The sequence below is a fragment of the Podarcis melisellensis genome (genome assembly GCF_964234715.1).
Source record: "Podarcis melisellensis genome assembly, chromosome: 3".
NCBI lineage: Eukaryota > Metazoa > Chordata > Lepidosauria > Squamata > Lacertidae > Podarcis > Podarcis melisellensis.
The window spans coordinates 62,644,644-62,656,181 of NC_138530.1; positions in this window are offsets into that span (position 1 = coordinate 62,644,644).

Here is an 11,538-nt window from a genome sequence, read left to right on the forward strand (position 1 = left end):
CCAGCAATGCCCCATCTGCTCAAACTGAGAGCTCCATTGATGCTACAGAAGCTTTCACAAACACTGCCAGCTTCTTAGCCTATCTTTGTGATAGGAGCCATAATGAAAGCACATCATTTGAGTGCTACATGAATGAATAAATAAAGCTGTGCTAAGTAACAAAACTAGACTTTGGTTATCTTTGGCTCAGTCATACCCATTGTGATCATATGGTTGGGCCAATAAACACACAATAATGTTTTCTGTGAATCTGACTTTGTTTAATGTTGGACAAGAGTTCGGGACAGAATTCAGGACTTGGAGGGTGTTGTCTAAATAATAGTATGGATATAAACCTAAACTTCCTTCCTCTCGCCCCATATTAAGTGTGAAATCCATTGAACAGAGATCAGTTAAACCCCCGTTTTTACTTGCTGAGATGCCTCCATTAAGCAAAATTGTGGCATTGTTCCCAATCACCAGCAGTCCTCAACTATCCAGAAGCACAGAGATTTCTGCCAGATCCCTCTGCTCATCCTTTCTTGGTGACTGTCAATTTGCAACCAAGATCTCTCACAGCTGTTGTGCAAGTGGACAATTCAATTCAAATCTTGCTTACAGGGGAGTCTGTTGAAATTATGAAATGTTAACTCCTCAGGACCCACTAGTTATCAGATAACACACGTGCAGCTGAAGTAGAAGAGATGATGTGTCGAGGAAGACTTAATACTCTTCAAAGGAGGATCTCTGTTACCATAATCACTTAGAGTGTTGGCATGGGAAGAAGCGGGAGGGGCAACTGTCCAACTGGTTCCTCTCCTCCCCACTGCACATTCTGCAACTATCAGATTAACGCAGCAGAAAGTGTCGGCTGCTTTATAGGCTCTCACAGCCTTCGAGTTAAATCATGTATCTGGCACGAGAAACATTGTTCAGCTCTGCTCGAACCTAACTCAGAGCAAGATCACTATTCACTGAACATGACCAGATTAACCTTACACACATGCTTACCAATTGGCAAGTAATCCATGCTGCTTGTTTACTTAGCATTTATCTGAAAGTGCATTAGTCGGGAGCACTGCATGACTACACAGTTACATGATGTAAAATTAGCTCCCTGCAGATTCATCACCATTTAGCTAACCCCAGTTTTGCAAACATTTGCTCTCCCACTTGTAAGGGAGCTGCATAGTATTCCAAAATTACTTAAGGCATGATTTTCACCTTTCCACTTTCCTTCAAGATTAGCTTGATGTGAGCTACTAACTCTTTTTACCAATAATTCTATTACCGTATTTTTCGCTCTATAAGATGCACCAGACCATAAGATGCACCTAGTTTTTGGAGGAGGAAAACAAGGGAAAAAATATTCTGAATTCCAGAAGCCAGAACAGCAAGAGGGATCGCTGCGCAGCGAAAGCAGCAATCCCTCTTGCTGTTCTGGCTTCTGGGATAGCTGCGCACCCTGCATTCGCTCCATAAGATGCACACACATTTTCCCTTACTTTTTAGGAGGGAAAAAGTGAGTCTTATAGAGCAGAAAATACGGTATTTTATTATATTTGTAAACCACTTTTGAGGTTGCTTAAACCAGGCAGCGTATAAACTTTATGATGTGGGTATGGCATGAGCTTTCTGTAGGGAGCCAGGAAGTGGCAACGCCTTAGATCTCATCACTTGAAGATAATATGCATTTGTTTGAAATGCTCACCTCCAGAAATGATTCACATCATGGCCATTTTGCCTGGTTCCCCTGCCAAAGAGTGCTGGGCTTAAGGCAGATTGACACAACTGACTCAAGCAGAAAACAAGCATTTTTATTATCACCTGCCAGTTGACTGCCGACTTAACAATTGCCACTTTCCACAATCAAGCCACTAGCTGAGAGTTACCTTTTCCAATCTATAAAAGTGGTTACGTGGATCAGCCTTAAGACCCCCACCGCCTGCTTTATACAACTGCGTAACTAACACATTCCATCAGCAAACCAAACATCAGAATGAAGAGTGCCCTTAAGTAAGGAACTGCTGCTGACCCAAAAGTTTAATGCGCTTTGTACACCTGCTGCAATTACTAATGCCATCAGCAAGCCAAACACTGGAATGAAGAGGTTCCTTAATGAAGCAGAGACTCCCTTGCCCCTAACGTTTAATTCTAGTGCAGCTTTGACCATATGCTCATCCTCTCCAGCTTTGGCTCCACATTACTACGTTGCACATTCTAGTCATGCTAAGACTCTAAGGAATCAGGGAAGCTGGAGTCAGCCTGGCATACACAATCATTCTTCAAGTGCTCCAGTGTGTGACATGAAGGATCATTCCAGCATCTTGGCTTGGCCTTCAAGACTTTGTGTAACAGGTGCAAAGGATGAACTTCTCACACGGCCTGCTTTGCATGTATGAGACGGAGCTGTCGCCAGTCCTGGATGCCAAACTCCTTAGCTTCACCCTGCATAGCTGGGCCATTGGACATTCACATGAATAAGCAGTTGCAGAATAAGGGGCATGATTCAACAGGGTGTCCACCTGCGATTTACCCAGCCCCAACAACCGGTGTGCATCCAGAAGTCCAAAAGCACAGGCAATGTGGAAAGAAATGTCAGGTTTGTTTCTTTCATATCAGTTTCCACAGTATTGAAATGATTAGAGGACCAGCTGATTGCTCAATGAAGCATTACAAGATATGCCTCTTAACTGCCTTTCTTTGTGCTATCAGAATATGGATCCTTATGTAGCTAAAACAGCACCATCCACACAAGAGGCATCATGGGAGGTATCAGCAGATACTTCACAGAAGTAGCAAAACGTTTAAGGGGGAAAGCCCGCAGGGGAGATGGTGACTACATAACAAGAAAATGGGGAACTGGGCATGCTCAGTGGATACAGAATGCTGGCTGATGAAGGGAATGGAGTGGAGTGTGCTGGAGGTAGGCATTGGTGGCTGTTTGGAATCTTGCACAGGAGAAACGGCACATGCAACATTCAGCTGCGAGCCTCATTTGCACCAGCAAAAATCCTGCACAACTATTAAAGCAAAACTCTTCGTTTCAAGGGCAAGCAAAACTCTTCGTTTCAAAGGCAAACATATTAAAAATGGATATCCTTAATATGACGTGTACACTTGAAATCGCCCCTGTGAATGCTGGCTCTTACCAGTCAATATGGATCCCTCTTGGTAGTTTCTCTGCCCTCAGACACTCAGGGAGTGGTTGCCTGGGACAGGGCCTTCTCTGGGGCAGCACCTAAGTGGTGGAACTCCCTCCACACAGAGGTGTGCCTGGCATCTCCAATGTACAGCTTTTGCTGAGTGCAGAAGACTCTTTACCCTGAATTTTGACACTTGAGGTGTATATTTTTAGGACCCACCTTCTTTTGTCATTGTAAATTGTCTTGAACTTTTAAAAATATTGTTTTTTAATTGTTGTAACTCACCCTGGGACCTTAGGTTGAAAGGTGGATAATGAATGATGATAATCAAAGAGTGAAATCAAACCTTTTACTGAATGCACACCATGGTTCTTGAGATGTTCTGATGAACATCAGAAAGTATTGTTTGCACCATTTGCACCTGTTTAAATATACTTTGGTGATAAATGGTACAAAAATGAAAAGAGGAGAATGGGGTAATCTACTACATATACTTGACTGGCCTTCAGTTTTACCTGTAAATGTTTTACCTGAGATTCCTGACATTACTTAATGGCCTCCTGGCATCTTAAGAATAGACAGTAAATATGACACAGAATTTCTCAGATTTCCTAGAACATACATATATGGGTGCAGTGAAGAAAACATGAGTTTTAAGCAGGGATTTACAAAGACAATGCAAGAATGCAAAACATGATCTAATCAGAGTTCAGTATATTCCTGTCCTAAAAACACAGATCTCAGGGATTTCAATGGTCTGTTCATGCTTCTTGGTCTCATAAGGTGTTATGGGTTTTCAAAGAGGAGTATAGCCAAAATTTTGCTAAAAGCCAATAGCATTGTTTACGGAGCATTTGGTCTTTGTGTCTATGTATATCCTGTCCGGCATTTATATGATTTATTTCAACAGGTTTTCTTGTGTCTTTTCCTAAATTTGCCTTTAAATAAAACAATGCCTTGCTATTTAGGCAGGGGAAACATTCCTGAAAAGCTCCTTCATAGCTCTAGCTGATACATTAGTGATGAAAATGAACAGCTGGCAAAATTAAATCACCCAAGAGACACATGGGAAATTCCGCTCACTGGCATAATTTGTTTACATTGTGGCAGTTAGATGATGACTGATATTTTCCCTTTCCTTTATCTCCCAAATTCATTTTAGCCCGCCTCTCCTGCCATGACATATGGAGATTCATCTGAAATAAAGCAAGACTTAATAGTCAAAGAGCAAAACGGAAGCTGACTCTAAACATTATTTGGAAACTTCCCATTTCTATATGTGCTGTAGAAGGGGAATATACCATGGAAGTCTTAGAGAACACTTCATTGGAGGTCAGCCCCAACTCTTTAGGGTGCAATCCTAACACTGAGTGCTGCTTGGTAGTCCTGAATGGCCACTTAGCACATCCCTAGTTGGCAGTGTTCAGACCCTCATAGAGCCTGATGCCATCACCAAGGCCAACTCAGGATCCATCGTATCTTGGGAAGGCTCAGCCCCTTCCCTCTCTCAGAACAACCAATTTTGGGGCAATCCCACCCATATGGTGTAAGGTCCACTCTTACAAAGTGACAGTGGTGTCTCTCCACAGCAGCAGGTGGCAGAAGGCCCGTGGAAGCTAGCTGGCTGAGCAGAAGGATCCCTTCACTCAATCCAGTCCTCCTAGATCTTCAGGAAAAGATCTGTCAGTGTCTTAGAGGCACAGAATTCAAAAAAGAAAAAGGAAGCTCCCAGCTTTAGCCCAAAGCTTCAACAGCCAATGACACTGCCAGCTAGGGACCTAAATTTAATTTAAAGCAGGCAATAGTTAAATACTGCAACATTGTAAATATCTGGAAACTCAGCTGATTCTCCACACAATTCTAATTCACAATGGTTTATGGATTACTTGATAGAATGGAGATGGCTCTGATTACTACCGTCACTGTTAGTTTTGCCAGGTAGCTCTGGCATAATCTCAGTAGATAGATTTGAGTGTTCATGTTCTACATCTGGTGATTGCCTCTTCTCAAAAATCAGAAGGAGACATCTGTTTATGTTAAGCTCTCCACCCTGAATCTCAGCTGGAGGCCCACTCTTGTCTACATGGTATACTAATTACATTTGATTAGACCTTGATATTCTTAGTTGATAAGAACCATAATTTCTTTCCCCATCATCTTCTTAATTGTTTGTGGTACCACAACATCATCCATTTTTTGGATGTAAGTCTATTCCTAACATCCTATTCCTATTGCACATGTTCAGCAAAGCACTTTGAATTGTTTTCTTTACCATTCCTAAAGTACTCATCTAGGTATTTTATATTGTCAGAGTTCTTGAAGTTCTGGGTTATTTTGGGCGGCTGTTCAGATCTGTTCAGCCTGTTGTCACATGCTGGAATGGTAGATTCCACTGTAAATCTCCTCCAGATGGGAGGTGCTTACATGGATTGGGGTTTCACGACAGTGTTTGTGCTGCAAATCAGACTGTGTTCAGGCCTGGTTGTGAGACTGGGGGACTTGTAACATATTTTCCTCACTCATTTCATTCCAGCCCCAACACAGCTAAGGAGATGCTTCAGTTTATGAACTTTTGGACATACCCATTTCAACTCAAACTGCTTCTTTTTTGGGGACTGTTCATCTGAGGAAGACTGATGAAGACTGTCTAGGTTGGTTCTAGGTTGAGCTACATAGAACAGTTTCTGCTTTATGCATCATGGGAGGATTCCAGAATTCTTGATAGGTCTGCCCTGAGATAAATGTAGCATCTGCTCTTGAATCTATCTTGAAGTTAACAGTTGTCCCACAATTTGTTAGGTTTATTCTCCATGGGAGTTCAGGGTCTGTACAAACAGAGGGTCTTAAGAAAAACTGGTCTTCCACTTCCGTGGTCACTTGATGAACCATCTGTGTACCGCACACAATGGCAAAGTGTAGATCATTTCCTGCAGTGCTGGACTATTGTGGATTCTTCCACATCATATTCATGCAGACTGAAAAGGTGCATTTTTGGTAGCATCATTTCAAAATGCATTTTCTGGGCTTTCTTTAACGTTGTGTTCGAAGTTGTATGACAAACAGTGCTTTTTTTCTTAAAAAATTGGGTACTCTCATTTTGACTCAAGAAAAATAAATACAGTAAATGGACAAAAACACAAAGATTCACAAAATGTTTAGGGGTATTCATACCCCTGCGTCCCCCCAGAAAAAAAGAACTGATGACAAGTAGGTTTGCTCTTTTCAAAATGGCTGCTCTAGTTGCATCTATATTATAAACTTCAGCATGGTTTCACCAGCTTTCACCTATTATCCATCCATTACTACCTTAAATTATAACCCATGACAGACACAAACCAAGGAGCATTAGTCCTCCATTAATTATTGCATCACTATACCTTTGCCTCCTTCAAAAAATATGCCTATTGTCCATGCATGCTATATTTGAGGGTTCTGCCCTCCTTAAAGATAACCCTTTTTGTTTTGAAAACAGTAAGCCTGAGTCAAGCTGATTGAGAGAAGAAAAATTACTGTAATCTGCATTTCTGATTGTCCAGACATGAGTGTGAACCCATGGATGTCTTCTGGAGGTGACTGAATAATATATGAAGAAGTAGGGCCATTTGATATGTGTGACAAAAATAGCAATGGATTTATTCCTATATTGCAAAATGCAATAACAAATATTTCATAAACAGTCATAAACATTTGGAAACCTTATGCTTTAAAAATATATAAATACAATTTGTTATAGGTTTTCATTTCAAAATTCAACCAAGACCAATCCCTTGCTTCTATAAGACAAGAAAATAAGACATCACAGTGAAGGGGGGAGCAAAAAGAAGAAAAAGGATTTTGTGAGCTCATTGCCATATTCCCTGAGGAGATCTTAGCTTCAACTGGAAAGTTTCACAAGCTGCCCATGAAGATCAGAGAGCTGGGCCTCTCTTGGGCTGCGGCTTTGGTGAGTCAATCTGCTCACACTTCATCAGGATAGCCTTGGGATCCTGATAAAATGATAATGATGTTGTGGGCAAGCGAGAAATGCACATAAATAAGCTACCTAAGTCCGCTTTTTGAATGGTGCTTTTTTCCTTTCTTTCCATCTGTTTCAGTCATTGGACGCCAGCCCTGTCTTCTCATTCAAATAGATGGGATTAGCTCTTGAAGTGATTTTATATATGTGGTATATTTTCAGATATATTGAAAACAATCATAAGTTGTTGCACACGTCCCCTCCATCCCACAACAGTTACTTTGGATTGAAACTAATCTCTAGGAGCTCACTCGTGCAAAAAGTTTTGATGAATGAATTTTCAAAACTTTATAAACAGGATTAGGAGAGAATGAACTGGATTTATTTCGAGAGAGACAGAGACTGTGACAGAGGAAGGAAGACACACACAGAGAAAGAAAACCTGCCAGAGCACCATCTTACTGTGCTAACAACACTGTGTAGATGGGTCCATTTGTAGGTCTGTTCCATACCACTTCTGCATTAATCTGCATCAATCCACATTTAAGAAATCAGACATCATGCAAGTAGCACTCAAAAGAGACAAAATACCCAGTATGAGGTAGCATACTGGGATGTTTTGAAAGGACCTGTGTGTCATTATTACATTAGATTTCACCAGCCAGTGGTGTGAGGGCGACAGGGCACATTCTTTACCAGAGTTTATACCAAGTGCAAAGACTTCAACAAAGCTGCAAGGTGGATGGTGTAGTGATTCACATGAAGATGCCTCTAGTTTCCTTTCCATCATGAGCAGGAAAAAGGTGTCAACTGAACAGCAACTTAATAAGTCATATGCAAGAACTATAGAAGAAAATAAACAGAAGCTTCACTCTATAATATCAACCACTGTGTATTGTGGGTGACATGACCTTGCTCTTTGTGGTAGACCTAGTCTCTCTCTCTCTCTCTCTCTCATCTATCTATCTATCTATCATCTATCTATCTATCTATCATCTATCTACCTATCATCTATCTATCTATCATCATCATCATCATCATCATCTGTCTATCATCTATCTATCATCTATCTATCAATCAATCTATCTATCATCATCATCTATCTATCTATAATCTATCTATCTATATCTATCTATCTATCTATCTATCATCTATCTATCTATCTACCTATCTATCTATCATCTATCATCTATCATCTATCATCTATCTATCTATCATCTATCTATCTATCTATCAATCATCTATCTATCTATATCTATCTATCTATCTATCTATCTATCTATCTATCTATCTATCTATCTATCTATCTATCATCTATCTATCTATCATCTATCTATCTATCTATCTATCTATCTATCTATCATCTATCTATCTATCTATCTATCTATCATCTATCTATCTATCTATCTATCTATCTATCTATCATCTATCTATCTATCTATCATCTATCTATCTATCTATCATCTATCTATCTATCTATCTATCTATCTATCTATCTATCTACCTATCTATCATCTATCTATCTATCTATCTATCTATCTATCTATCTATCTAACATCTATCTATCTATCATCTATCTATCTATCTATCTATCTATCTATCTATCTATCTATCATCTATCTATCTATCTATCTATCTATCTATCTATCTATCTATCATCTATCTATCTATCTATCTATCTATCTATCTATCTATCTATCATCTATCTATCTATCTATGTATCATCTATCTATCTATCTATCTATCTATCTATCTATCTATCTATCTATCATCTATCTATATCTATCTATCTATCATCTATCTATCTATCATCTATCTATCATCTATCTCACACATTTGGAAACAGACAGTGCTAAGTACACACCTGCAAGAAAGCAGAATGAATTAGTCATGTGGTAAAATTCTGAGGGAAGATATTGTTTGTGAAGCCTAAAGGTTTCCTGAGATTCTAGTTTTAGCAGATGATTCTCAGCTTTAGCAGATATTTCTGGTGTAGAACAACTGTATCTAGGTGTAAGATTTGTGGAAGAAAGTGAAGGGAATGCATCTGTACAGGAGGAATTCCTTGGGCTCATTTTAATCTCAGACAAAAGGACAGTAAACACAGGCAACACAATCCAATCTGCTTGTTGTGATTTTGAACTAGATCTCAGTTACTTAACTGGTCAAGGATACAATGGCTGCTAAACCATGGCAGAAAAGGAAGGTGGATTCAAGCATAAAGCAGGGCAAATACAACATAAAGTTGGCTGTCAGAGGAAGCAGTCTGAATGGAGCAGGCCCTGATGTTGTCAGTGACCATGAGTGTCTGCAGAAATAATACTAAGAGAGGGGAAGCAAGATCTATGACTTCTAACTGCAGGTAATTGACTTGACTATTTGCAATCCTTATTTGACTGGGAAGCCCCCTCTCCCCCAACACACACATACTATTACATGATGCTGAAGAGAAGAAATGAGAAATAACGGTGGGCCATTTACTGTATTGTAAGGGATTAAATATTTCAGAAATAACTTCTAACAAATTTCTTTATTTGTCCATTTAACAATGACAGGGTAAGGCACTAAAAAGACATGCAATTCAACAATACTGTAGGACTCTATACCAAATCAAAAAACCCTAAGGCAGAATTCCTCTCCTTATGCACAGAATCTGCCTTGGCTGTAGTGAATGCCAGACGTAAAGTCCCAAACCTGTCAGACTTTTTGGTTAATGTGTGTCTGTCTGTGATATAAAGTAAAATATGATAAAACAACCCCTTCATGGATCACTGCCTTGCCGTGGCGAAGGGGCTTGAATAACTCAGAGAAGCTATGAATTATGCTGAGCAGGGCACCCAAGATGAACAGGTCATAGTGGAGAGTTTTGACCAAACGTGATCCACCTGGAGGAGGAACTGGCAAGCCACTCCAGTATCCCTGCCAAGAAAATTCCATGGACAAAAAGTTGGATGGTGTTCTCGAAGCTACCAGCAATGAGTTTTGACCAAACTGCGGGAGGCAGTGGAAGACAGGAGTGCCTGGCGTGCTCTGGTCCATGGAGTCACGAAGAGTCGGAAACTAGTAAACGACTAAACAACAACATGATAATACAAAGTGGATCATTCATTAATAACAAAAACTTAAGCCATTAAGGGTCTTGACCAAAATGGTCTACACTTTTTTATGAATTTCTCCTTGGGATAAGCATTCAACTTTTCTCTATGGACACCCACCAAATACAAGCCAGACAATCGATCTCCACTCACTGTCAATCATAGCCATGCCTTTCCCAGAAATGCATTTCCATAGTAACCTGCTGAATTTCTGCCTGCCACATGACTGTTAAGAGCATAGGAGACCTGCTCTTCCCCAGTGCCAACCGCACACCATGCCAAGAACTCAAGTTACATGAGTTGTAAACCTGTTATGTTACTGCAGGTCTTTCGTCAATTGAAGTTAGGCTGGCATTGCTACATTCAGTGCAATGACGGGTGTGGTATTTCACATGGCACAGAGTGCATGTCAAAAGTGATTTAGGACTGCAGTCAACTTAACTCCCAGCCCCCTACCCTCCTGAATTTCTCGAAAAACAACTGAGCACACCAAAATACTGGATAATAACACTGGACGACACTGCTGTGTTGACATACATGAATATATCCCAACTCCCCCAACCCCCAGCAATTCTAGTCCAGCCGTATTGGCTACATTGCAGGGCTAATGTAACCCATGTTTTCTCAACCACAATGCCCTTCTCTATGAAATATAGATCTACTAATGATTTCTTTGCATTGGCACCAGCAGGGTAATTTTTCTTATCATTTTTCTGAGCATGAAAATATATGTTTAATGCTATTAAACTGAGTTAGAAAGAGCACAAACTCCTGCCTTTGCTGCTACCTTTTGCTTTCGGATGAACACACTACTGCTGTTCTCACACATGGGCAGAACGATGCAGAATATTCACCTCGATGCACTGATAATCCGACTCAGTATTCCCTTCGAAATAAATCAAGTAGTCCTTCTTGATTGTGTCAGTCTAGAGATAGAGCGAGAGAGAGAAAAAAAACAGAGTGACACATACACCAAGGCAGGAGTGGCTCACCTGGTGGTGCAGAGCCCTAGCAGTACCACCAAGCACTAGTGTGCATGCCATGTACCAGGAGAGGTAGGTCTAAGGCAGCAGCAAGATTAGGGCTGCCAATACACCCACACAGCCATGACCTGCTACTGTCTCACCCTTCACCTCCCAGGAAGTAGAAGCAACAGGGCTGCCAGAGGCTATTGTTGCGGCTTTGCCCCACTGTGTGAGCTGCTCCCGAACCAAGAAAAACTCAAACACACCTTCAAAATGCACCAAGAAGTCCCTTCTCCACTGTCTCATCCATTGTTCCACTGACTTTCTGCCTGTCACACAATTTTGGGGACTTGCACTTGTTGTATGACTCTAAATTTCTCTGTTTTCAATTCCAGCTC